Source organism: Martes martes (genome assembly GCF_963455335.1).
Source record: "Martes martes genome assembly, chromosome: 11".
Lineage (NCBI taxonomy): Eukaryota > Metazoa > Chordata > Mammalia > Carnivora > Mustelidae > Martes > Martes martes.
This window is the reverse complement of record NC_137899.1, coordinates 21951646-21978984: the sequence shown is the minus strand read 5'-3', so window position 1 is coordinate 21978984 and position 27339 is coordinate 21951646. Positions and strand designations below refer to the sequence as shown.

At 41.8% G+C, this 27339-nt stretch overlaps 1 pseudogene across 1 annotated transcript; it reads left to right on the top strand.

Annotated features, from left to right (window-relative positions):
- Positions 1-8543: 8543 nt before the first annotated feature.
- On the top strand, positions 8544-10700 carry LOC308352137 (LIM domain and actin-binding protein 1-like; annotated as a pseudogene). The gene has a single exon. The product of its transcript is annotated as an LIM domain and actin-binding protein 1-like (transcript).
- Positions 10701-27339: the final 16639 nt, after the last annotated feature.

The following is a 27339-nucleotide window of genomic DNA, read 5'->3' as shown; positions in this document are numbered from 1 at the left end:
TTAAAAAATGTAAATGTGTAATCCAGGGAAAAAAGGTAAAAGTATTTTCATACATAAGGCACAAGATTACTGCAATACTTTTCACTAGTGAACCAGTCTGCTAATGCTACTAACACTAGAGCCAGACCTCCCCTGACCCCTGCTTCAGACTAGTCACTGTTGATCGGTCTTCTATAAACTTGCCTCCCATAGCCATAATGGAAGGAAAAAGCTTACTTGTTCTTTGTTTCCCTTGACCCATCCTTACACTTTCCCTCTTTAGTCATGTTCCAGATTCAAACCATCTTCCTCTGGTAGCAGCCATCATTGGATGCCTACCCACGAACCATTTCCCTTTTCTTCCATGTGGGCAGAGCTCTATTTTTTTTGTTTCTGTGTCCACCATCCCTCCATTATTGGACTATATTTTGGTTGATCTAAGCCAGTGGTTCTCAAACTTTGTGGTCTCAGAATCACTTGACACTTTTTTTTTTTTTAAAGATTTTATTTATTTGAGAGAGAGACAGAGAAAGAATGCACACGAGCTGGAGAGGGAGGGGCAGAGGGAAGGGGAGAAGTAGACTCCCCGCTGAGCAGGAAGCCTGACTTGGGGCTCCATCCCAGGACCCTGAGATCAGAGCCGAAGACAGACGCTTAACTGACTGAGCCACACAGGCATCTCTCTTGATACTCTAAAAATGGTTGAGAACCTCAAATAACTTTTGTGCTACCATATTAGAAATTAAAACCAGAAAATTATTTATTGATGGGTCTATATTAAAAGAATAATATGCCCAGTATGTAAATTTAAATAACATATCTTAGGGTGCCTGGGTGGCTCAGTCATTAAGCATCTGCCTGCGGCTCAGGTCATGATCCAGGGTCCTGGGATCAAGCCCCACATCAGGCTCCCTGCTCAGTGGGGGTCTGCATCTCCCTCTCCCTCTCCTCCTGCTTGTGTTGCCTTTCTCACTGTGTCTCTATCAAATAAATGAATAAAGTCTTTTTAAAAAAATCCTTATTTCAAATAGCCCTCATAATTTTCTACATCCGGCCCAATTCTTGTCAGATATGATTAGATCATCATTTTTTTTTATCTTGTAAAGTAGCTTTCTAAGAGTTTGTCACTGTATATCATTTCCTTGTTGTTAGCTTGTGCCCACAATGCTAGTGTTATCTTCAATCTGAGATTTCTCAATTTTTTTTTTTTTTTTTGGTCTCAGGACCTCTTTCTACATTTAAATTATAGACCTCAAAGAGATGTTTTTTGGTGTGGTTATAAATCTAATGGTATTTATCATATTGGAAATTAAAATACAGAAAAATTTAAAAACATAAATCCCCAAGCACACATTCCATTCGTAGCAGAATGATGATGTCATCATGTCATAGAGCCTGTAGAAAACCTTACTGCATATTCAGGAGAATTTGAGAATGGAAACAGGCACATAATGTCTTAGGGTTATGTATTTGGGATTCCCAGATCTCCTGTGGGGTTCCCAGACCACACTTTGAGAATCTCTGCTATGGGAGAATTTTTTTTTTTTTTAAAGTAGGCTCCATGCCCATTGTGGGGCTTGAACTCACGACCCGGAGATCAAGTGTTGCATGTTCCACCAACCGAATCAGCCAGGCACCTCTCTTGGGAGAATCTTTTGAAGCCATAGATTAATTTTGTGAGGGTTGGTTTCACTAACTAGATTATACAACCCAGGACCCTGAGATCGTGACCTGAGCTGAAGGCAGAGGCTTAACTCACTGAGCCATCCAGGTGCCCCAATAAATAAATCCTTTAAAAAATCCTTTAATTTTTTTTAAAAATATAGACTCAATTTAAAAATATGCAGGGTATATATGTATATAAATATATATATAAATACATATATCTAATATATTTATAATATGGGGCACACATATAATATATATGATAATAAATATATTACTACTCAGTCATAAAAAAGAATGAAATCTTACAATTCTCAACAACATGGATGGATATAGAGGGTATTAGCTTACGTAAAATAAGTTAGAGAAAGACAAATACCCTATAATTTCACTTATATGTGGAATCTGTAAAACAAAACAAATGAACAAACAAACAAATAAAAGAGAAATTCATAAATATGAAAAACAAACTGATGGTTACCAGAGGAGAGGTGGGTAGAGGGATGGGTAAAATCAAGAAAAGGGATTAGGAAGTACAAACTCCCAGTAACAAAATAGGTGAGTCATGGGATAAGTAAAACATAGGGTACATAGTCCATAATACTGTAATATTGTTTGGTGACTAATGGTGACTATACTTACCATAGTGAGCATTTCATAACGTATATAAATGTCAAATCACTATGTTGTACACCTGAAACTAATATAATATTGAATGTTAACAATACTTCAATTAAAAAGGAAAAGGAAGAGAGAGAGAGAAATATGGGCCCCCCTTTAATTTTTGGCAAGCTTTGATGTAACAGGACCATATTCTACACTGAGTTCTGACTTGAGAAGCTGCCTGAAAACCAATATTCAGATGAGGGAATCCATGAGGAATTACTTTAAAGAACATGGAATGAGAGTGTTACGATAATTCAGTGGTTAGGGAGGAAGGCACGCAAATTGGTTCACTATCCTTTTAGTTCCAATTATTTATTTAAAGATTTTATTTATTTATTTGAGAGACAGCAGGAGCAGGGAGGAGGAGGAGAAGCAGGCTCCCTGCTGAGCAGGGAGCCCTACATGGGGCTCGATCCCAGAACACTGGGATCATGACCTGAGCTGAAGGCAGATGCTTAACTGACTGAGCGACCCACGCACCCCAGCTCTGATTGTTTAAAAATACTATCCAAACACAAATAAGGCAAAGAGACGGTGGCATATCTTTTGAGGATCACATTAAAGCATTGTTTAATGTGACCACCAAAGTATGACTTAATTATCTAGAACCTAGGGGTCAGCAAACTTTTTCTGAAAAAAATGAGTCAGGTAAGTCAATATTCAGCGTTTTGTTTTTTCACAATCCTTGAAAAATGTAAAAGCCACTCTTAACTCAGGGGCTACACCCAAATCTGGCCTGCTGACAGTTTGCTGATTCTAGAAGTCCCTTTGTTTCACTATTCACTATTTTTGTTTGTTTCACTATTCACTATTGATTAAAAGCCTAAGAGTCTATGAATTTACATGTTAACTTGTAGATTTTTCTCCAGTAAAGGTAAAATTTAATGTCTGGTAGAAATATAACTCGAAAGGTTACGGGGAAAAAAAAGGTTTATGGTTTTATTGTCACAGGATATTAACCAGTTTTGTATCTAATAGAGCAATCCCTTTTTAAAAAATTGAACTTTAGGGGCGCCTGGGTGGCTCAGTCAGTTGAGCATCTGGCTCCTGATTTCGACTCAGGTCATGATCTCAGGGACGTGGGATCGAGCCCCATGTCGTTGGGGTTCCCATTCAGCAGGGAGTCTGCTAGAGATTTTTTTTCTCCCTCTTGCATGCTCTCTCTCTCAAATAAATAAATCTTTTTTAAAAATTGAATTTCAAAATTTGAGATTATTGTAGATTTACATTCAGTTGTAAGAAGTACTGCAGAGAGATGGTGTGTGATCTCTACCCAGTTTCTGCAATGGTAACACCTTGTAGGACTACAGTACAGTATCACAGCCAGGATATTGCCTGATAGAGTCAAGACACAGCATTTCCATCCCCTCAAAAATCCCTCAGGCAGCCATTTTGTAGCCACACCCACTTTTCTCAAGATCCCCACCTCCTTGTTAATCCCCAGCAACGACTATTCTGTTCCCCATTTCTGTTTTGCCATTTCAAGATTATAGAGAAGAATCATATCTGTAACCTTATATGTATAACTATATAACCTTTGGGGATTTTTCTTTTTTCACACAGCATAATCCTCTAGCAATTCATTCAGGTGAGAGGTGAACAATCTTACTTCTTTTTTTTTTTTCTTTTTGGTGAACAATCTTACTTAATTTAAATTTCCTTATCAAAAGGCCTATTCTATACACAATTCCTGAAATACCCTTCAAACTAGCCTTACTGTTCTGTTTGTTCCCTCACTGATGAGGGGACAAAAACCTTTTCCCTGTGTTCAGACACATTAATTTTTTTTAAAGTTTTTATTTATTTATTTGAGAGGCAGAGAGTGAGAGAGAGAGAGGAAACACAAGCAGGGGGAGTGGAAGACAGAGAAGCAGCCTTCCCACTGAGCAGGGAGCTCGACACGGGCTCGATCCCAGGACCCCGAGATCATGACCTGAGCCAAAGGCAGACGTTTAACACCAGGAGCCACCCAAGCACCCATTTTCCCTGTGTTCCTTCTCTATATGTAGGAGTCATAAATATGTCATAAATAAATATATACACTGTTTAAGTATAGTTAACACACAATGTTAAGTTAGTTTCAGGTGTACCGCATAGTGATCGGACAAGTCTATACCTTACACTATGCTGTAGCTGCATCTGTCAGCACACAACCCTATTAGAATCCCATTTACTATATTCCTCAGGCTGTACCTTTCATCTGCATAACTTATTCTTTCCATAACTGGAGGCCTGTACCTCTCACTCCCCTTTGCCCATTTTGCCCAACCCCTCGCCGAGTCGCCCCTCTGGCAACCACCAGTTTGTTCTCTGTGTTTATGTGCAAGAGTCACATTTTTAACTTTTTGAAATAATACTTGGATATAATTACTTTTCCAGTGCTTGCTCCCTAGAGAGACTTTCCAGTTGGCTCCATTTTTTTTTTCTTAGAAAACTTGCATCTAGTCAGAAAAGATCGATCACCTTTTCTCTTTTAGCCAGAATAAAAATGTAATTTGCTTTATTTGAGTTTCAAAGTAATGATAAGAAATATGTTCTCTCTCCAGTGACAGGTTATTTCCATGAGATTTTGGGGTGAGTTGAGAAGAAAGAAATTTTTTAAAAAGATTTTATTTATTTATTTGAGAGAGAGAGTGAAGGAGAGAGAGTGTGAGAGGGGTGAGGATCAAAGGGAGAAACAGACTCCCTGCTGAGCAGGGAGTCCCATGAGGGACTCAATCCTCAAACTCCAGGATCATGACCTGAGCCAAAGGCAGTTGCTTAACCAACTGAGCCACCCAGGGGTCCTGAGAAGAAAGAAATTTTTATTTTATTTATTTATTTATTTTTATTTATTTGACAGAGATCACAAGTAGGCAGAGAGGCAGGCAGAGAGAGAGTGGTGAAGCAGGCTCCCCACTGAGCAGAGAGCCCGATGCGGGGCTCGATCCCAGGACCCCAGGATCATGACCTGAGCTGAAGGCAGAGGCTTTAATCCATTGAGCCACCCAGGCGCCCCAAGAAAGAAATTTTTAAATAGCATTTTTATTCTATGCCACTGGCTCACTTTTTATTTTTTAAGCAAGGATTCCAACAGTATATCAGCATAGAGATTTATGATTAATTGGTCAAAAAACCCCATGTGTCTTTCAGACTTCAATATTTTGCTTCTAGTGAGAAGCAGATAGTTTATGATCATCACTTAATAGAAAAGGTATGTTTTCTCAGATGAGATTAGAAGCCACTTAGTCCACTCCCCTCTTTTGGAGCAGGACTAAAATAATCATTTCTTAAGAAACCAAACAAGAGTGGGGTGTCTGGGGGGCTCAGTCAGTTAAGCATCTGCCTTTGGCTCAGGTCATGATCCCAGGGTCCGGAGTTTGAGCCCCACATCTACTAAGTAGGGAGCCCGATGTGGGGCTCTCCCACTTCCCTCTGCCTGGGGCTCCCCGCTTGTGCTCTCTGTCAAATAAATAAATAAAATCTTAAAAAAAAAGAGAGAGAAACAACAAAAATTTATTATGGGAAATCTCAAAATACACATGAGTAGAAAGAATGGTATAATAAACCTCTATGTAAATGCAATATATATATATACACATATAAATGCAGTTTATATATACATATATTTTTGACAGAAATTATGCATTTAAATGCAATATATATGCATATATTTTAATGTAATATATATACATTTTTTTTTTAAAGATTTATTTATTTATTTATTTATTTGTCAGAGAGAGAGAGAGAGAGAGAGCGCGCGAGCACAGGCAGACAGAGTGGCAGAGGGAGAAGCAGGCTCCCTGCGGAGCAAGGAGCCCGATGTGGGACTCGATCCCAGGACGCTGGGATCATGACCTGAGCCGAAGGCAGCCGCTTAACCAACTGAGCCACCCAGGCGTCCCTATACATATTTTTTTTTTTGACAGAAATTGTGCACTCAAGTGAGGGGTGAGGGACAGAGAGAGGGAGAGAGAGAATCCTAATCAGGGTGAATAAAGTAAGTATTAGTAATATTTGGCTAACCTTGTTTCATACATACGCATCATTTCCTCCAACTCAGTAAATCCCAGACATCATATAATTTTATCTGTAAGTACTTCAGTATGTATCTATAAGAGATAAACACTTTTTAACACAACAACCCCATTATCACACTGAAAAAATAGTAACACTTCCTTAACATAATCTAATATCTGGTCAGTATTCAAATGTTCTCCAACGTCTCACGCACCTCTTTTTTTAAGGCGGGGGGAGGGGCAGAGGGAGAGAGAGAATCGCAAGCAGGCCCCACACCCAGCAAGGAGCCTTATGCCAGGCTCAATCCCACCACCCTGAGATCACGACCTGAGCTGAAATCAAGAGTTGGACACTTAACTGAACCACCGAGGTACCCCTTTCAAGCATCTTTTTACAGATGATTTGAAACCGGATCTAAACAAGATCTGTTGTGTATATTTGATTGATTTTTTCTTTTTTTTAATATACCATTTCTTTTTGAGCAGCTTTATTAAGGTAATATGGACATATAAGTACATGTTCAAGTGTACTATTAGATAATTTTTTTAAAAGATTTTATTTCTTTATTTGACAGACAGAGATCACAAGTAGGCAGAGAGGCAGGCAGAGAAAGAGAGGAGGAAACAGGCTCCCCGCTGAGCAGAGAGCCTGATGTGGGGCTTAATCCCAGGACCCCGGGATCACGACCTGAGCCGAAGGCAGAGGCTTTAACCCACTGAGCCACCCAGGCACCCCTACTATTAGATAATTTTTGACATGTTATTCACCTGAGAAATTATCACCACAATCAAGATGATGAACACAGCCATCACCTCGAGTTTCCTCATGCCCCCTTGGTAATCCTGCCCCTTCCAATGTCCCCACACACTCCTATCCCCAAGCAACCACGGACCTACTTCCCATAGATTAGTTTGCATTTTCTAAAACTTCTTAAAAATGGAATCATACAGCGGATCCTGGGTGGCTTGGTCAGTTAAGCACCTGATTCTTGATTTTAGTTCAGGTTGTGATCTCAGGCTCGTGAACTTGAGCACCACGTCAGGCTCTGCACTCAGCGCAGAATGTGCTGAGACTCTCTTCCTCCGCCTCCCCACCCTGTTTTCTCGCTCTTTTTCAAATTAACAGATAAATCTTTTTAAAAAATGGATTCATCAGTGTTCTTTTTAGGTCTGGTTTTACTCCCTCAGCATAATTATTTTGAGACTCATAATATTGTTGCAGGTATCAATAGTTCATTCCTTTTTTGTTGCCAAGCGGAATTGCATTGCAGGGATGTATCCCAATTTGCACAACCATTCACTTGTAGATGGAGACTTGGGTTGTTTCCATTTCTCAGCTATTACAAATAAAGCTGCTCTGAACATTTGCGCAAAAGACTTTGTATCTACATGTGCTTGGCTTTCATTTCTCTTTGGTAAATACATAGGAGTAGGATCAATGAGTCATAGGGTAGGTTCTGTTTAACTTTCAAGTAACTACAGAATTGTTTTCCACAGTGGCTGTAGCCCTTTACAGTCTCTCCAGCAGGAGTATGAGAACTTCGATGCTCTGCATTCTTAGTAACATTTGGTATGGTCAATCTTTTAAGTTTAAATATTCAAATTTTAAACATTCTTACAGGTGACGTCCCTGTTTTCCAACTACATTTGCATTTAAGGACAGTTCGTCTTTGTCATCTTTAACCAAACAACACACTGCAACAGACTGAATGCAAAAGCAAATATGAAAAATCTGTCTCCTATTAGACCAGACATCAAAGAGACTTGCCAAAATGTAAAAAACAGTGTCGTCCTTCTCACTTTTTTTTGTCTTGGAAAATAGAGTTTTTTCTATAGAAATATAATATAAACGGGTTTAGTATTCTTTTTGTAAATTAAGATAAAATTCCTTTCTTGGGTAGATGCTTTTTCCATGTGGCAGGGCTGTAAACTCTTCACAACTGTCTGAAAGGTCAGCGGACCAGGAGCAGCTTAGAGTTTTAACTTTAATTTTTACAAAGAACAACATATTCAGAGTGCTTGGGTAGCTCTGTCCATTAAGCGTCTGCCCTTGGCTCAGGTCATGATCTCGGGGTCCTGGGATCGAGCCCCGTGTCGGGCTCCCTGCACAGTGGGGATTCTGCCTCTCCCTCTCCTTCTAACCCTCCCCTCACTCCTGCTCTCTCTCTCTCTCTCTCTCTCTTTCTCAAATAAATAAAATCTTAAAAAGAAAAACAAACACAAAAACAGAACAACATGTTTGAAGGTTCCAACAGGCAAGTTATAACTGACACCTTACTTCTTGTTCCTGGGAACACTGAGCGTTTCCCCCAGCCCTGCAGGAGGGGGATCCTGATTGTGGTAAAGAAGAAGTGGAAGAACCCAGCCCTGGGGACAGAATCTCCCACAGACTCCTTCTGAACAGCAGTGCTGAGGTCAGACTCAGAGGCAGCCGTCCTCCCGGTGAAGAGCCGTCCTCTGCCTCTGAGGCCCAAGCTGACCACGAGGAACGAGTTCACTGCAGACCCAGGCTCGGACCACCTCCTGAAGCCCGTGTTCAGTGTCCATATCCCCACCTCGAAGGCAGTGAGTGTCTTAAAGACCACTCGAAAGAAAGTTTAAAAAAAATGGAAACTTGTCTAGGAGAATTCAAGCACCAAGTAGAAAAACCTGAAATCAGTGAAAACAGGGAAGCTGCAAACAAAACGGGGAGATACCATGTTCCGCCAAACAGGCCTCAGATGGCGGTTGAGGAGGGCGAGCCAACGCCAACGAAGCAGATTCTTCCGGCCAGAGCCGCAGGGCAGGTGGAAGGAGGATCTCTGAAAACAGCCACTCTCTGGATGATGCGAAGACAGGCCCCAGTCGAGGCGGAGGAAACCGAGAGCCGGTGAAATCTGGATTCATGACCCTTGTCAGAAACCTCCATCAAGGATCGAATGGCCAAGCGCCAGGCAGCTGTGTCTGAACAGAGCAGTTGTGCCAACTCTACAAATGACTTGCAAGCTGCTGGTGGTGAAATCGAAACTCATAAACTGGAGCAAAAGGAGAACATGCCCCTAGATCCTGAGGTCTGCCTCGCCCATCAGGTTGGAGACAAGGTGTCTGGCACTGAGAAGAACCTGGCAGTCCGTTCCACCACTGTTGAGGATGACTCCATAATTCCCCGGTCAACAGCGAGGTCCAGCAGCCTGTCCATCCCAAGCCACGAAGTCCCGACGCCAGAGCCTCCAGCCTCCCTGGGAGTTCTCCTCCAAAGCAGTGAAGAAGTTTCAGGGACCTGCAGGAGAGACTCATGCGCCAGGTCAGAAGACAGTCTACCCCATGGAGTGCGTCTAGGCCAACCGGCAGGGGGGTCACATCAGCGGCTTCTGTTGCTCCTACTGCAACAGTGGACTTAGTCTAGGAACATATGTGTCTTTGCATGAGGGAATCTACCGCAAGCCTCACTTCGACTAACTCTTTAAGGCTAAAGGCAACTATGATGAAGGCTTGGGGCACAGACCGCATGAGGATCTGTGGGCAAGCAAAGCCGAAAAGGAAGGGACTTTGGAGAGACCAGCCCAGCTTCCAAATGTGGGGAAGACCCTTCAGAGCCCAGGGCTGGAAGATGCGCGCATTGCGAAGCTGGGTGTGCTGACGGCAAGTGTGGAAGCCGAGGCCTCGTCGCAGCCAGAGAAAGAAGACAAGCCTGCTGAAACCAAGAAGCTGGGGGCCGCCCCCTCCCCTGGCCCCCAGAACCTGGTAGTTCAGGAAGGACCTTGGAGGAAGGGATCAAAGTCTCCAAGCCCAAATGGCCTCCTGAGGATAAAATCAGCAAGCCTGACGCTCCCTAGGACCTCAATCTGGATCTGAAGAAGCTAAGACGGACGATCTTCTCTGCTGAAAGAAAGAAGTCACCTGCTCACTGTAGCAGCTCCATTTCAACGACTTCAGTCAAGAGCCCCTAGATCCTGTCCCCACCTGTAAGGAAAGGCTGGAGCATGTCAGAGCCGAGTGAGGAGTCTACAGGAGGAAGGACTGCAGAAACGAAACAAGCGGAAAATGCCAATACCTCCGAAAAGAATGGTAGCGTGGGAAAAACAACCTGGCAAACCCAGGAATCCGGAGGAGGGGAGACAGGGGGGGAGAAGGAATGGAGATGGTGGTTTTGAGATGGGGAGTGAGAATCTTACAGAGAATGGTGCAAACTTGGATGGAGAGGATAGAGACCTCAAGCAGCAGTTTCCACGAGAACCCAAGCCTACAAACTGGTCCAGCTTTGCAGACAATACCTCCCCTAGAGAAGCCACTACCCAGAATCAGAAATCCCGCGATACAGGATTCTGGCGGGGAGAAGTAGTCAAAGAGCTGTCTATGGAAGAACAGATAAAGAGAACTCGGTGCTATGATGAGGACGAGGACGGGGAATGACAGACTGCAAATGGATGCAGCATTCAGTTTGTGTCCGTGTTAGGGAGCTCCTGCCTGTTCTCACAGTGACACTCGCACACAGATAAGAGCATAACCTGTAATGTACATGGGAGTAATTTTGGAAGAGTTCTTCCTTCCAAAAAAATGACATACCACAGCTTAAGTGAACCAATTCTAAGTGCTAGAATAGTCCTCTATTTTAGCAATGCTGATATGCATAAGGGGCTTTCAGGTCTTCTCCTGAGGGGGGAACATGCCAGCTGATACAGTCCACACCCCACTGTACTCCCAAAAGGCAATACAAAAATACACGATTAGTAGCACACTGTTACACTACAAATTCAATTATGGAATTAGGGAACATAGAGAAGGGGTTTAGGGACCTAAACATTATGACTGAATACATTGTATTTTATTTTTTAAAGATTTTATTTATTTATCTGACAGAGAGAGACACACAGCAAGAGAGGGAACACAAACAGGGGGAGTGGGAGAGGGAGAAGCAGATTCCCCATGGAGCAGGGAGCCTGACGCGGAGCCCAATCTCCGGAATCATGACCGGAGCCGAAGGCAGATGCTTAACCGACTGAGCCACCCAGATGCCCCTCATGTACAAGTTTGTGTGCAGACATGTGTTTATTTCTCTTGGGTGTATAGCTAGGAGTGGAATTGCTGGGTCCTATGGTAACTCACTGTTTAACTGCTTGAGGAACTGCCAAATTACTTTCCACAGCAGCTGCATCATTTTACATCCCCACCCCCCAGCAATGTGTGAGGGTTCCAGTTTTCTCACCTCTGTGCCAGCGCTTATAATTATTATTTTTTAATTCATTTTTAAAATTATAGACATCTGAGTGGGTGGAAAGCAGTACCCCATTGTGGTTTTATTTTGTATTTCCTGATGGATGATGATGTTGAACCTTGTTTCATGTGCATATTGGCCATTTATACTTCTTATTTGACCAATGTTTGTTTAAATCTTTTGCCATTTTTTTAAGGATTTTATTCTTAAGGGGCACCTGGGTGGCTCGGTCAGTTAACCGTCTACCTTCAGCTCAAGTCATGATCTCAGCGTCCTGGGATCGAGCCCCATGTCAAGCTCCCTGTTTAGCAGGGAGTCTGCTTCTCCTGCTTCCTCTCCCCCTGCTCATGCTCTCTCTTTCTCTCTCTCTCAAATAAATAAAATAATATCTTAAAAAAAAAAAAAGATTTCATTTTAAGTAGTCTCTACACCCAACACGGAACTCAAGCTCACAACTCCAAGATCAAGAGTCACATGTTCCACCAACTGAGCCAGCCAGGGACCCCAATATTTTACCCATTTTTAAATTGGGTTGTTTTCCTTTCCTTGTTGGGTTGTAAGAGTTCTTTTTATATGTTCTAGGTACTAGGCCCTTATCAGATATGGGATTTATAAATATTTTCTCCCATTCTATGAGCTGCCTTTTCATTTACTTGGTAGTATCCTATGATGCACAAAAGTTTTAAAATTTTGGGGCACCTAGGCGGCTCAGCTGGTTGAGCATCTGACTCTTGATTTTTTTTTTTTTTTTTTTTTTAAAGATTTATTTATTTATTTATTTATTTGTCAGAGAGAGAGAGAGAGAGGAGCGAGAGTGAGCACAAGCAGACAGAGTGGCAGGCAGAGGGAGAAGCAGGCTCCCTGCCGAGCAAGGAGCCCGATGTGGGACTCGATCCCAGGACGCTGGGATCATGACCTGAGCCGAAGGCAGCTGCTTAACCAACTGAGCCACCCAGGCGTCCCCTGACTCTTGATTTTGACTCAGGTCATGATCTCAGGGTCCTGGGATGGAGCCCCACGTCAGGCTCTGCGCTCAGCGGGGAGTCTGCTTGAGGCTTCTCTCTCTCCCACTCTGGCTGCCCCCCCCCACGCATATGCTCTCTCTGAAATAGATAAATAAATCTTTAAAAAAAGTTTTAAAATTTGGATGAAGTCCATTTCATTAACTTTTTCTTTTGTTCTTGTGCTTTCAGCATCATATCTAAGAAACTGTTCCTTAATCCAAGGTAATGAAGTTCTACACCTATGCTTTCTTCTAAGAATATTATAGCTTTAACTCTTATATTTTTAACCTTAATACATTTTGAATTAATTTCTGTACATGGTGTCATGCAGGGTTCCAAATTCATGCTTCTGCATATGAATATTATATTAAAAATTATTCTAGGGGTGCTTGGGTGGCTCAGTCAGTTACGTATCTGAGTTTTGATCTCAGTTCAGGTCTTGATCTCAGGGTCATGAGTTCAAGCCCTGTTTTGGGCTCCATGCTGGACGTGGAGCCTACTTCAAAAAAAATTACTCTAACACTTGTTAAAGATGATAAAAACTTTTCAACAGACAATTGCAGTGGGATTTTGTAATAGGAAGAGAGATTAGGTTCAACTACAAATATAATAAGGAAAAGTGGGGATTGATAGCCAAGGATCAGGGTTGGAGGGGATGTCAGTGGGTGGAAAACAACTAAAGGAAACATCAGGGTAAGGGTTGACTCTGCCTAAAGTGACTTGACAGGATTCTTGGTGAAGTCAGATAAGCATGATCAGACATGGGGGTTGTGGGGAACAGGAATTTGAATATATATTGAGTGTGGGGGTTCTTTTTATTTTTTTTAAATATTTTATTTATTTATTTGATAGAGATTACAAGTAGGCAGAAAGGCAGGCAGAGAGAGAGGAGGAAGCAGGTTCCCCACTGAGCAGAGAACTTGATGCGGGGCTCGATCCCAGGATCCCGAGACCATGACCTGAGCCGAAGGCAGAGGCTTCAACCTACTGAGCCACCAAGGCGCCCCTGGGGGTTCTTTTTAAACTGATTGAAAAGATTCTTGCTAACCTGGGTGATGCAGGCCCAAGAGTGAACACAGAATGTCAAAGCCTAGAGGGATTAGAGGAGCCTGACCAGAGTTAGGTCAAGGTGGGAGTCTTTGCCAATATTCAGTTGTCTCAACACAATCTGTTGGAAGATTCTTCTTTCCTTATTAAATGAGCTTGGAACCTTGCCAAAACAAGCAGTTGATCATAGATGTTGGTATAGATTTATTTCTGGACTCTCAATTCTGTTTCATTGATCTATACATCCATCCTTATGCAGATAACACACTGTTCATGTGCCATTTTACATTAGTTTTGTAGTAGGTTTTGAAATCTGAAATGGGAGTCCTCCAACTTTTCTTTTTTAAGACTGTTTGGACATTTGGGGTCTCCTGCATTTTTTATGAACTTTAGGAACACTGTTCATTTTGCAAAATAATCAGTTGGAATTTTGATAGGAATTACACTGAATCTGTAGATTCACTTAGGGATTGTTGCCAAAAGTTATTATTACAAATATTTTAATTATTTTATTTTAAAATATTTTCATTTTATCTATAAAGGAAATTCATTGGTCATATCATTTCTCCTCAAGTAAAGTTTCATAAAGGATCAGTATAATGATCCAACTATATTATAGAGCAGAAATAAAGGAAATAGGTACTATGTAGGAAATAGGTACTATGTACATGTCCAGACATGACCATATAGGAAGGCTGAATGAAATAATTGGATACTGGAAACATAATGTAGAATCACAGTGAATGTGACAGCTATAAACGCTGAGTAATATGGGAGTTGTATGGTAAGTCCAATATCCTGCATAGCATTGACACAGGCAATATGTTTTTCAGAAACGGTGAAATCTTGGGTACCTGGCTGTCTCAGTCTTTGGGCATCTGCCTTCAGCTCAGGTCATGATCTCAGGGTCCTGAGATGGAGCCCTGCATCAGGATCTCTTCTCAGCAGGGAGCCTGCTTCCCCCTCTCTCTTTACCTGCCTCTCTGCTTACTTGTGATTCTCTCTCAGTGAAATAAATAAATAAAATCTTAAAAAAAAAAAAAAGTAGCTTGTGTTTCAAATCTTGGTTACTATGTTCATTTTTTCAGGCCCTTTATCAATATGTCACAACAAGGTATCCATTTTCTCAACATCTAAATTACATTTAGAAAAGCAGGTCAAATTTCAAGTGAAACTGACATATCGTGTTGGTCAAGGAATTCTGGCTAGAATGATTTGGCTCATTCTCTCAGAGGTCTCCAGCAGATCATTATCTCCAAAGACAGAATTTTCCGTTGGAGTTAGCAGAATCTCGAGAAATATTCAACAGAGCATTAATTTTTGAATGGCTAAGCCATGAAAAATCTGTCACATAGATCTTAAATAATTTTTAAATACTGACATTACCCAAGCTTCAAACTTTCTGTAATGATTTTTCCTCTGTCTTTTATTCATTTCATTGTTACTATTATTATTGTTTGTATTTTTATGTTACTTGGAAGGCTTTTGGGAACAAAATAGGTGTTATATTATTTGAAAGCTGTTTTTAAAAATATAGTTATGCAAAAAAATAAATAATAATAATAAAAATATAGCTATGCAGACAAAATGAAAAGAAAAGGTAGAAAGAACTGAAGTAGAACAGAAGGTAGAAAATGAAAAATGAAAGTCGCCCCTTCCTCATTTCCAGGTTCACGTACACAAAAACAACCACTCTTCATAGTTTCTGGTTTTCATTCTTTAGTTCATTATCCTTATAACATGAAATAAAATCCTTCCCTGTTTGTATCCTGACTTTAGGCTGTATTTTCTTCTTCCTAGTATATAAGTGATTTATTACACGGACTCCTCTCATTTACTCCCAACAGTTCCAGTTTGATCTTCTACTTCTACTGGCTATCTTTCTCTCTTTAGATACTACATGAAGTCATCTAGTTCTTAAATTATAAATGTCACACTGTATCTACGAAAATGAGTAAATTAGTGTATTTATTCTTTTAAGATCCTCCCAATATTTTCTAGTTATATTATCCTACTTGTCAAGACAAATATTTATACATTGTTTATCCACTAAAATATGAAGTTGAATTTCCTCTGGCTACAGCAAGCCATGTGTTTTTGCCTTGGAGGCTTTGTATTTGCTCTTCATGGCTCACTCCCTCACTTGATTCAGATCTCGGCCACCTTCCCGAGGTGTCTCCCACTCGGAAGAGAGAAAGTCCATGTTGTGTTCACTGAATGTTCCCAGTGCCAGGAACTGTTCCTGGCCAACAAGTGCTCAATAAACATACATTTATTTATTTATGATTTTATTATTTATTTCAGAGAGAGAGAATGAGCAGGGGGGCGAGGCTGAGGGGGAAAGAGAGGGAGAGAGAGAGAAGACTGCCGCTGAGCAGGGAGCCCGATGTAGGGCTGGATCCCAGGACCCGGGATCATGACCCGAGCCAAGGGCAGTCACTTAATCCAAGGAGCCCCGTAGATGCCCCTCAATAAACATTTATTGAATGAATAAATCCTGAAAGACCAAAGAAGGTGACATAAAAGCTGTGAATGTGTAAATATCATTACAGAACCAACTAGTATATTGGAACTAATAAAAAAAGGAAAATGTAACCTTATGCTGTTAACATTCCGGCACTCAAAGAAGAATCTTCCACATATTTCCTCTTTTATTTCTTACATGAACTATGTTGCCCTTTAGTTTCTAACTGCTACTCCCACATCATGTTTCATTGTTGGATTATTATTATTTATTTATTTTATTATTATTATTTTTTTTTAGCAATCTCTACACCCAGCCTGGGGCTTGAACTCACAACCCCGAGATCACGAGTCACATGGCCTACTGACTGAGCCAGCCAGACGCTCCTTCCGGATTTTTAAAATTTTGTTGGAGAATGTCTTTTAAAAATTTCCCATGCAGGGACTCTCCTTATGTTTGAAGGCATCTTCCTTTGGCCTTCACATCTGATTGATGCCGTAGCTAAGTATAGAATTTTCGGTTCTAACATTTGTCTCCTCCATCTCTGAAGACATTGCTCCCATACCCTGCAGCCTCTGGTGATGAGAAATCTGAAGTCGGTCTGATTTGGATACTCTGCAAGTGTCACGGCTTTTCACCCCCGTCTTCGGAAGATTTTTGGGTCTGAAATCTCATCAGAATGTATGGGCCTTTCCAATTTGTCCTGCTTGACAGTGAGTGGCATTTTTCTTCGGTGAGAGGAGATTTTCTATGATTTATTTCTCCACGCGCGCGTCTTTGTTCTCCTTCTTTGCAGCGAAATCGCCTCCATCTGCGGCCCGATTTCTGTTCGGAGAGGCTTCCTCTACTCCGTCCTCCCGATTACGGGTCCTGGCGCCAGCCCGCTTGATCATCCATGACGGTTTTCAGGCAACCGCTCCCTTTCCTTGCGGACTGTTGGACGGACGCCCCAACGTCTGAGGATACTCGTGAGGACCATTTGAAATCTCTTCTTTCTAGAGTTGTTTATGTCTCCTGTGGGGTCCCTGATTCAGTTGGTTCATCTTGGCCCTTCCCTTCCATGCTGCTGCCATGTTTCTTCCTGTCTCGCTCGCTCGGACGTTCACTCAGACGTCGGCGCAAACGCCTCCGTGGGTTAGCCCGGGCTGTGGCGGGCAGGCGTCGGGGCGCTGTTCTCCGGCTCCCGCTGGCCTCTCCCGGCCGGCAGAGTGAGCTGCTTCCGAGGAAGCGGCAGAGCCTGCCTTCCAGCGTGCCCCACCGACAAGATGTGTGGGTGAAGAGCCAGGCAGACTGGGGAACCCCACAACTGCCAAACTGAAAAGGGCTGTACTTTAGATGGAACAGGTCAAGCGTGTTTTCCCGCCACGTGCTGCCCTGCCCTCCTCCCCACGCGCACGTCCGCGGAGGAGTTCTGACGTCCCCTCAGACACGGTTCTCCTTCGCCCTCCTCAGGCCACCTGCCCACTTTCTTTAGAGAGCTGTTTCCGGGCTTCAAGGGCAACAGCACTTGGAACAGAGCCTAGTCCTTTACGAAGTGCCCAACAAATATTTGTTGAACAAATAAATGGTGGAAAAGAGAGGGGAGGTAACCAACTGTCCTTGTAATTCCAAGCATGCTTCTTCCATGACTTACTCTAAATACGGCTTCCCAGCCCAGCCCTGCTCTTTCTTTTCTCGACTTCAAGCTTGCCCAGTGCCAGGATTCCCTCATTACATACAGCACGTTGGGCTAAGTCCAATTTCCTCTTCTTTTTCTCTTCCGATGTCTTCCAACCTGCTCACTCTCCTATAATTTCATAGTTAAATGAAAGTCAGATGTGTGTGTTCAGTCTGCCATGTTAAACCAGAAACATATCTGAAAGTATAGGTACTAAAAAAATTGTATTTTAGAATATCTGTTGACCTCTCACAAGATGGAAAGTGGAAAAAAACGAGCAGAGGTCTTTAAAAAATTTATTACATGTTGGTATTTTATTTGGAACTTAGGGGAAAAAAAAATAATGTTAATTGAGTACCTGCAGAAAAATTAGTGGGCTACGAGTTAGAGTTTTTGCCTATGTTTTTAATAGAATTCCATAGCCACCTACTTAATACATTTTTTTTTTACAAGTTTCACTATTTAAGTAATCTCTCTCTACACCCACATGGGGCTCAAACTCACAAGCCCGAGATCAAGATTTGCACACTGCTCTGACTGCACACTCCACTACCCAGATGCCCCTTAATATATTTTTATTGGATAAAATGACTGATTATGAATAATACATGGAATTTCAGGAAAAATACAGTTCTGTTAGTTGAATATAAACCTCATTTAAAGTTTCTTTTTTTAATTTTTTTATTTTTTAAATTTTATTTATTTATTTGACAGAGATCACAAGTAGGCAGAGAAGCAGGCAGAGAAGAGGAAGCAGGCTCCCTGCTGAGCAGAGAGCCCGATGCGGGGCTCCCAGGACCCTGGAATCATGACCTGAGCCAAATGCAGAGGCTTTAACCCACCGAGCCACCCAGGCGCCCCAAGTTCCTTTTTTTTTTAAAGATTTTATTTATTGTTTTTGATAGAGAGACAGCAAGAGAGGGAACACAAGTGGGAGTGGGAGAGGGAGAAGCAGGTTTCCCACTGAGCAGGGAGCCCAACTCGGAACTCGATCCTAGGACCCTGGGATCACAACCTGAGCTGAAGGCAGATGCTTAATGACCGAGCCACCCAGGTGCCCATAAGCCTCATTTGAAATAAATTTAGCTTTAAAAAAAAAAAGCATAGAGTATTACATGGAAAAAAGGTTGCAGCATAGTATATACACCCTGATTAAAAATGTGTGTGTATATACATATGTATATGTGTATGTCCATCTTTGTGTACAGGCACATACAGATATGGATATATACACATATATAAACATAGAGAAGAAATTAGAAATAACAGCAAACTGTTAATAACAGTCATGTTAGGAGGTTTAGGATTAATACAATGGTGATTGAGAAGCACTAGAATGACATTTATTCCAAGTGGGGGCATTATTTATTTTTATTTTTTTTTTATATTTTATTTGTTTATTTGACAGAGAGAAAGATCACAAGTAGGCAGAGAGGAGGGAGAAGCAGGCTCCCCACTGAGCAGAGAGCCTGACGCAGGGCTCAATCCCAGGACCCCGAGATCATGACCCGAGCTGAAGGCAGAGGCTTAACGCACTGACCCACCCAGGTGCTCTGGGACTATTTATTTTTAAATTAATAAATTAGAAAGAGAGAGCGGGAGCAGGGGGGAGAAGCAGAGGGAGGGAGATTTTCTTTTTTAGATTTTTATTTACTTGAGAGAGGAGAGGGACAAGCAGATTCCATGTTGAGCACAGAGCCCAACTTGGAGCTCAATTCCATGACCTGAGCTGAAATCAAAATTTGGAGGCCCAAAGGACTGAGCCACCTTGGATCCCTGAGAGAATCTGAAGCAGGCTCCACACCCAGCACAGAGTGAATGCAGGACTTGATCTCGACCCTGAGATCATGACCTAAGACAATATCAAGAGTCAGATGATCAACTGATTGAGCTACTCAGGTGCCCCAAGAGAGATTATATATAATTATGTACATGTTTAATGTGAAAAAATACATACTGGCGGACTTCCAGTTTCAGTTCTGATATACAAAGAGTTTGGAAGTTGTCACCCATGTCCTTGTAAGGAAAAACCTGAACAAACTGAAAATCAGTGACTTGAATGAGTTTTCTTGGAGCCATCAGAGAATTCTGGCTGCAGGGCAAGCTGTCACCTCAGAATCTGGAGACAGGAAAACACAGAGAATCACAGATGAGATCAGCTTACCTGGGACAGAATCTCCTGGAGCCATAAACTGGTAGATGACTAAAACAGCAACTGAAGAATTGCCAGGGGCTGGGTGTGGACTAGCTTGGGGGCAGGAAACTCCTACTGGCCGTGCCTTACAGAGGCCTCCACATTCTAGTAGATTTTACTTCTAGAAACCCCACTAAGTTCTCATTATGAAGAGCCAAGAAGAAATACTTGTGTTTCTGGCAGGGGGAGGGGAAAAGTAACCATTTCGATATATGCAGAGTGTGTTCTCCATGACAAAGCCCTCTTCGGCAGGGTAAGTAGACCTTAACAGAGCTTTGTCTGACTCTGGGGGAAGGAAATTACCCAAATTCAGCCCCCTCTAGCCTTCCTGTCACACCTAAAGGGAAAAATGCTGAGAGACACTTATGAAAGTCACACTCAGGGACACAGACCCCTTAAAAGACTGAGGTTTAGTATAGAATTAATGAATATAATTAATAGTATAGAATAAGATTATACACCTCACCGTGCCAACAGGACTACAAAATAACAGTGGACTATACCTGAAAGAGCAGTAAAGGTACAGATTCTATTTAAGGAGTTTCCAGGGAAGATAAAACAAGGACGTGAGAGGCCATGAAAGCCTCCGACACCTACAGCTACAACAAACATGAGAAAAAGTCCAACTCCTAGCCAGATTAACACCAAACCACACACTGGACACCTACTTATCTCCTGTTATCCAATACATGATGTCGGGCTTTCAACAAAAATTTATAAGGCATACTAAGTTTTAAGGCAAGAAAAAGCCCTCTTCAGCAGGGTAAGTAGACCTTAACAGCTACTATCAGAGTGGATCAAAACAACAAGACCCAATTGTATGTTGTCTAAAAGAAGCCCACTACAAATACAAAGATTTAAGTTAAAAGTAAAGTGATACCCTGCAAACACTAATGAAAAGTAACCTGAAGTAGCTTATTAATGTCAGATTTCAGAAGAAGGAAAATGATCAGAGATAAAGAGGAACGTTATGTAAAGATAAAGAAGTTAGTTCTTCAAGTAGACTTAACAGTCTTAAACACCTATGCACTTGACAACAGTGCGTCAAAATATGTGAGGCAAAAACTGACAGAAATTCAAGGAGAGACAGATAAACCCACTATTGCTTCAAGAGACTCAAACAGGGGTGCCTGGGTGACTCAGGGTTTCTGCCTTCGGCTCAGGTCATGGTCCCAGGGTCCTGGGCTCTCTGCTCAGCGGGGAGTCTGCTTCCCCCTCTCTGTCTGTCTGCCTCTCTGCCTACTTGTGATCTCTCTCTGTCAAATAAATAAATAAAAAACCTTAAAAAAAAAGAGAGAGAGAGAGAGAGAGAGAGAGACTCAAACACTCCTCTTTCGGTAATGAATAGATCCAGAAGGCAGAAAATCAGTAAGAATCTAATTGACCTGAACAGCACCATCAGTCAAGTTGGTCTGCTCAACATCTATAGAATATTTCATCTAACAACAGCAGAACACACATTCTTCTCAAGCTCACGTGAATACTCACCAAGATAAACTGTATTCTGGGCCATAAACCATACATGAAGAAATTTTTAAAAAGACATATATACAAAGCAACATTCTCAGATCACATGAAATTATTTGTTTATTTTTAAAAGATTTTATTTATTTGAGAAAGAGAACACAAGAGAGTGAGGGAACAGGCAAGCATGAGCAGGGGTGAGAGAGAGGGAGAAGCAGATCCCCTGCTGAGCAAGAAGCCAGATGTGAGGCTTAGCCCCAGGAACCCGGGATCATGACCTGAGCCAAAGGCAGACGTTTAACGGACTGAGCCACCCAGGTGCCCCAGATCACATGAATTTAAACGAGAAACCAATTACAGAAAGCTTGTAAACCCCAAATATCTGGAGATTACTAAGACTCTTAAAATAACATACTAGTCAAAAAAGAGGCTGCAAGAAAAACTTAAAACATATTTTGAACTAAATGAAAATGAAAATACAACTTATCAAAATTTGGGAATGCAGTAAAATCAGTGCTTAGCAGGGCATTTACAACATTAAATGCATGTTCTAGAAAAGAAGACCTAAAGTCAATGACCTAAGCTTCCCTCTTAGGCAAGGAGAGAAAGAACAGCAATTTATGCCAAAAACAAGCAAAGAAAAAAAAAATAGAGCAGCAATCAGTGAAATTGAAAATGAGAAAACAATCGAGAAAAAGCAATGAAATCAAAAGCTGGTTCTTTGAAAAGATAAAATATATTGTGAATTCTTAAACATTAACTTTGGTGATTTTGACTACAAATATGTATCAGAAATTCATTTAGAAAGTAATATGAGGGGGCGCCTGGGTGGCTCAGTGGGTTAAAGCCTCTGCCTTCAGCTCAGGTCATGATCCCAGGGTTCTGGGATTGAGCCCCACATCGGGCTCTCTGCTCAGCAGGGAGCCTGCTTCCCTTCCTCTCTCTCTCTGCCCGCCTCTCTGCCTGCTTGTGATCTCTGCCTGTTAAATAAATAAATAAAATCTTAAAAAAAAAAAAAAAAAGAAAGAAAAGAAAGTAATCTGAGGGGCGCCTGGGTGGCTCAGTTGGTTAAGCATGTCTGCGACTCAGGTCATGATCTCAGGGCCCTGGGATGGAGTGTAGCATTGGACTCCCTGCTCAGTGGGGAGTCTACTTCTCCCTCTCCCTCTGCTCTTCCTCCCCTCCTGCTCATTCAAGCTCTCTCTTTCTAAATATATAAGAAAGTAAGTAAGTAAGTAAGTAAATAAATAAATAAAATATCTTTAAAAAATGTAACATGAGGGGTGCCCGGGTGGCTCAGTGGGTTAATCCTCTGCCTTCAGCTCAGGTCATGATCTCAGGATCCTGGGATCGAGCCTCGAATCAGGCTCTCTGCTCAGTGGGGAGCCTGCTTCCCCCTCTCTCTCTGACCGCCTCTCTGCCCTTGTGATCTCTCTGTTAAATAAATAAATAAAATCTTAAAAAAAATAAACTTTAGGGATCTGCTTCTCCCCCTGACCCTCCTCACCGCCCCCCCATCATGCTTTCCCCCCGGTGTGGGGGTGGAATCTAAAAATAAGTAAACTGTATCTTGTGGGATTTGGGCAGAATAAGGGAAGAGGATTAAAAGTACAAACTTCCAGGTATTAAATAAGTAAGACCTGGGGGTAAAATGTACAGCATAGGAAACATAGTTAATAATATGTAACTACTTTGTATTGTGACAGATGGCAGCTAGGTGTATCAAGGTGATCACTTTGTCACGTATATAAATGTTGAATCCCTGTATTTTACACCTAAAACTAATACTGTATGTCAACTGCACTTCAATTAAAAAAATAGACTATATCTAATTTTAAAAGATTTTCACTGTTTAAAGATGCTCACATTCTGACCTCCTCCTAATTAATGCACAGAGACCCTGCCCTAAGAGGCCAAGATGGCCAGCAACAAAGCTGTTAATAAAAAGAAAAACAAGTGGGACGCCTGGGTGGCTCAGTTGGTTAAGCGGCTGCCTTCGGCTCAGGTCATGATCCCGGCGTCCTGGGATCGAGTCCCACATCGGGCTCCTTGCTCCACAGGGAGCCTGCTTCTCCCTCTGCCACTCTGTCTGCCTGTGCTCGCGCTCTCTCTCTCTCTCTCTCTGACAAGTAAATAAATAAAATCTTTAAAAAAAAAAAAAAAGAAAAAAAGAAAAACAAGTAAGACAAAAATCTCAGCCCCGCCACAGTTGTCTTACCACCCCCACACAACCTGAATTTCTGGTTTATGCTAACCAGTCACATAATCCTCATTCTCATGCCCTGAAACCTCAATTTATATTCCATAGATTTGGAATTTATAATCTAGATAGAGGTTGCACTAGGATTAGCTTCTGCAATATTTAAAGAGAGAAAATTCCAGAGTGTGATTGGAACTGCTTAAGGAAAACTTCAAGCATTCTGAAATATTTCAAAATCTATTAATGATATTTATGTGCTCCCATAGCAAAAATACTCCAATCCCCATAAAACTTAATAATCTATTAAGCATTTCAAAATCATAATTAACTTTACTCCCATATTCCCAATTTTGCATATTAAACTGTAACACTTAAGACAAATTTGCCATCATACTGATGACATGCAATAAAGGAAGGATCTTTCTAGAACGTTGCTATCCAATATTGTAGTCATTGGTCCCATTGGCTATTGAGCACAGGAGATGTGGCCAGTCCTAGTTGAGATCTGTTGTAAGTATGAAATACACACTGGATGTTAAAGACTCAGTACAAAAAGGAGACTGTATTTAGCTTTAATTAAATTTTTTTTTTTTAGATTTTTATTTTTAAGTAATCTCTATACCCAAATGTGGGGCTAGAACTCACAACCCCAAGATCAAGAGTCACATGTTCCACTGACTGAGCCAGCAAAGTGCCCCTGTTTTTAGCTTTTATTTATTTTTTTTGAAGGTTTTATTTATTCATTTGACAGAGAGAGAGATCACAAGTAGGCAGAGAGGCAGGCAAGAGAGAGAGGGGGAAGTGGGCTCCCCGCTGAGCAGAGAACCCGATGTGGGACTTGATCCCAAGACCCCGAGATCATGACCCAAGCCAAAGGCAGAGGCTTAACCCACTGAGCCACCCAGGTGCCCGTTTTTAGCTTTTAATATTAATTACATGTTGAAGTGATATTTGGGATATATCGGTTTCAGTAAAATACACAAAGTTAATCTCACTTGTCTCTTTTTAAATTATTATTATTTTTTTTAAGTAATCTTCATACCCAATGTAGGGCATGAACCCAGGACCCCGAGATTGAGAGTCACAGGCTCTACCAGCTAATCCAGCCAGGTGCCCCTTTTTGCTTTTTTAACGGAAGTATAGACGACACACAATGATACATTAGTTTCCGGCATACAACATAGTATTCTGACAAGTCTATACCTTATGCTGTGCTCATTAGTGTAGCTCCCATCTGTTACCATACAATGCTATTACAGTATCATTGACTACACTCCCTAGACTGTGCCTTTTATTCCCATGACTTATTCCTTCCATAAAACCGGAAGCCTATTATCTCCCATACCCCTCCTCCCATTGTCTATCCACTACCCTCCCCCTGGCAACTACCAGTTTATTCTCTGAATTTATGGGTCTGTTTCTGCTTTTTGTTTTTGTTTTTTGTTTTTTTAGATTCCACACATAAGTGAAATCATACAGTATTTGTCTTTTTCTGTCTGATTTATTTCCCTTAGCATTATACCCTCTAAATACCCATGTTGTTGTAAATGGAAAGATCTCATCTTTTTTATAGCTGAGCAATAGTCCATTGTGTCTTTATCCTTTCATCTATCAATGGACTTTTTACTATCTTAATACAGCTACTACAAAATTTTGAATTACATATGAACGGATATTATATTTCTCTTGGATGGCATTGTTCTAAAGCAACATTTAGAGCTCCTGACCGGATAGGAGGTATAGATTAGAAGATAAGGGTCTTGAATAGCGTCTCCCATTACAGGTTCCTTTGCATCTCTTTTACATACTGGTCACTTTCCCAGAGTCTTCAGCACAGGTGGAGAAGCTGCCACACAAAGTGATCCCTGTACTCATGCTAGACCTCTAAACCATATGGACTCTAGCCATCCTTGCTTTTCATAGTTGCTGCTTTCATTAGAGGCCACAGTGCACGCCACCCAAGGAACATTTTTTTTTTTTAAAGATATTATTTGAGTGAGAATACTAGAGGGATCACAGAGGGAAAGGGCACAGACTCCTCGCTGAGCAGGGAGCCTGATGCAGGGCTCGATCCCAGAACCCTGGGATCATGACCTGAGCTGAAGGCAGAAGCTTAACCGACTGAGCCACCCAGGTGCCCCAAGAAGGAACATTTTTATTTACAGCAGTTCTGACTTTTGAGGGGATGATTTTCCCAAGACAGGGTTGACTAAATCTTTGGAAGAGGTACCCAGATCAAAGCAAGGGCAGAGAGAAGGAAAATAGGACCATAGGAGGTCCCGGAGAAGACCAGAAAATGGAAGCAAGTTTAAGGAATACTCTTAAGATGATCTATTTCAAGAGGGACTCCTAAATCATCAATATGAGCCCTGGATCTAATTGCAATGTCATCCTACTTGCACATGTTGAACATATACAATGTGTCCTTAGTCATTAGGACCACTGTCACACCTGATCGACAGAATCCTGTGTAGCTCAGGTGATTGGTGTGTGACATCTAGAGTGGTGCCATTCCGGACAGCCACTGCCACCCATACACGGCAATGGAGCAGTGAACTGTGGGTAGCTGAAAAGCTCCATTGTAAATGTTATTAAACTTAAAAAAATTTGGTGGGGGGGAGCACCTGGGTGGCTCAGTCAGTTCAGCATCTGCCTTCAGCTCAGGTCATGATCCCAGGGTCCTGGCATTGAGACCCGCGACAGGCTCCTTGCTCGGTGGGGCATCTGCTTCTCCCTCGCCTTCGCCTGCTACTCCCCCTGCTTGTGCTCTTGGTCTCACTATCTCTCTGTCGAATAAATGCTAACATCTTAAAATTTTTTTTTAGTTAAATTAAATTAACCACCTGTGGCTGGTGGCTTGCTGCACTGGCCACTGCAGGTCTGTAGCCTTGCTTCCCCAAGTGCGGTGTGCAGACTAGCAACACAGGACCCTCCGGAGTTTGAAATGCAAAGTATTTCCGACTCCCCTCGCAGTTCCCAAAGTACACCCACAGTGTACAAGACTGCCAGGGGGTTCCCACGCACATTCAAGTTTGGAAAGCCCTGACTTAGAGTAGGGGGTCTTATTTAAAATCGTGTAAAAGTTAGCATATCTATGTATGTGTAGGGGTGTGTGGGCATGTCTATACACACTTGCTCTCTTTCCTTCCCCATAAGGCAACATCCATACTTTTTCCTTCAATTTTTCAATTCATGATCCAAAACTGAGATATCTTAGCCTACAGGAATATGGCCCTACAAAAAAGGAAAGCATATTTCCCTGATCAGACAGCACCGTGCAGTAATCCTTGGCTCTGCAGGCACACCCTTCAGCTTGCGGACGGCAGAACCCGGCCCCTCACAGCTCGGAGCTCGTCCGCTGTGCCGTCACTATCTCACGGGCGGCAGCGACACAGCACTGTTTCTGCCTCCGAATACCACACACACACACATCAGTACAGACTAGAACTAACACACACACACACACAGAGATCTTTGTTTTGTTAGTGCAAGATTGGCCACAAAAAGCATCCTGGTACAAATGCAGCTTGTGCTCGTTTGTACTGTGTGGCACAGCTGGTCAAGTTTTAAGTACGTGTGCTACTGTGGGTGCTAATTTTTTGGCTGGACTCAAGTTGGAAGTATTCTTTTATTAGTGTAATTAGAGGCTGTCTGGTTACTCTCTGCAAACACGAAACCATGAACAGAAACAGGTGATAATATGCGTGTGATTATTTAGCTTCTTAGTTAACTGTTGAGTTCATATCATAAAAAATAAGGGTCTTTTATTTCTTTTAGGCAAAAACTGAGAACACAAGGTATATGTAC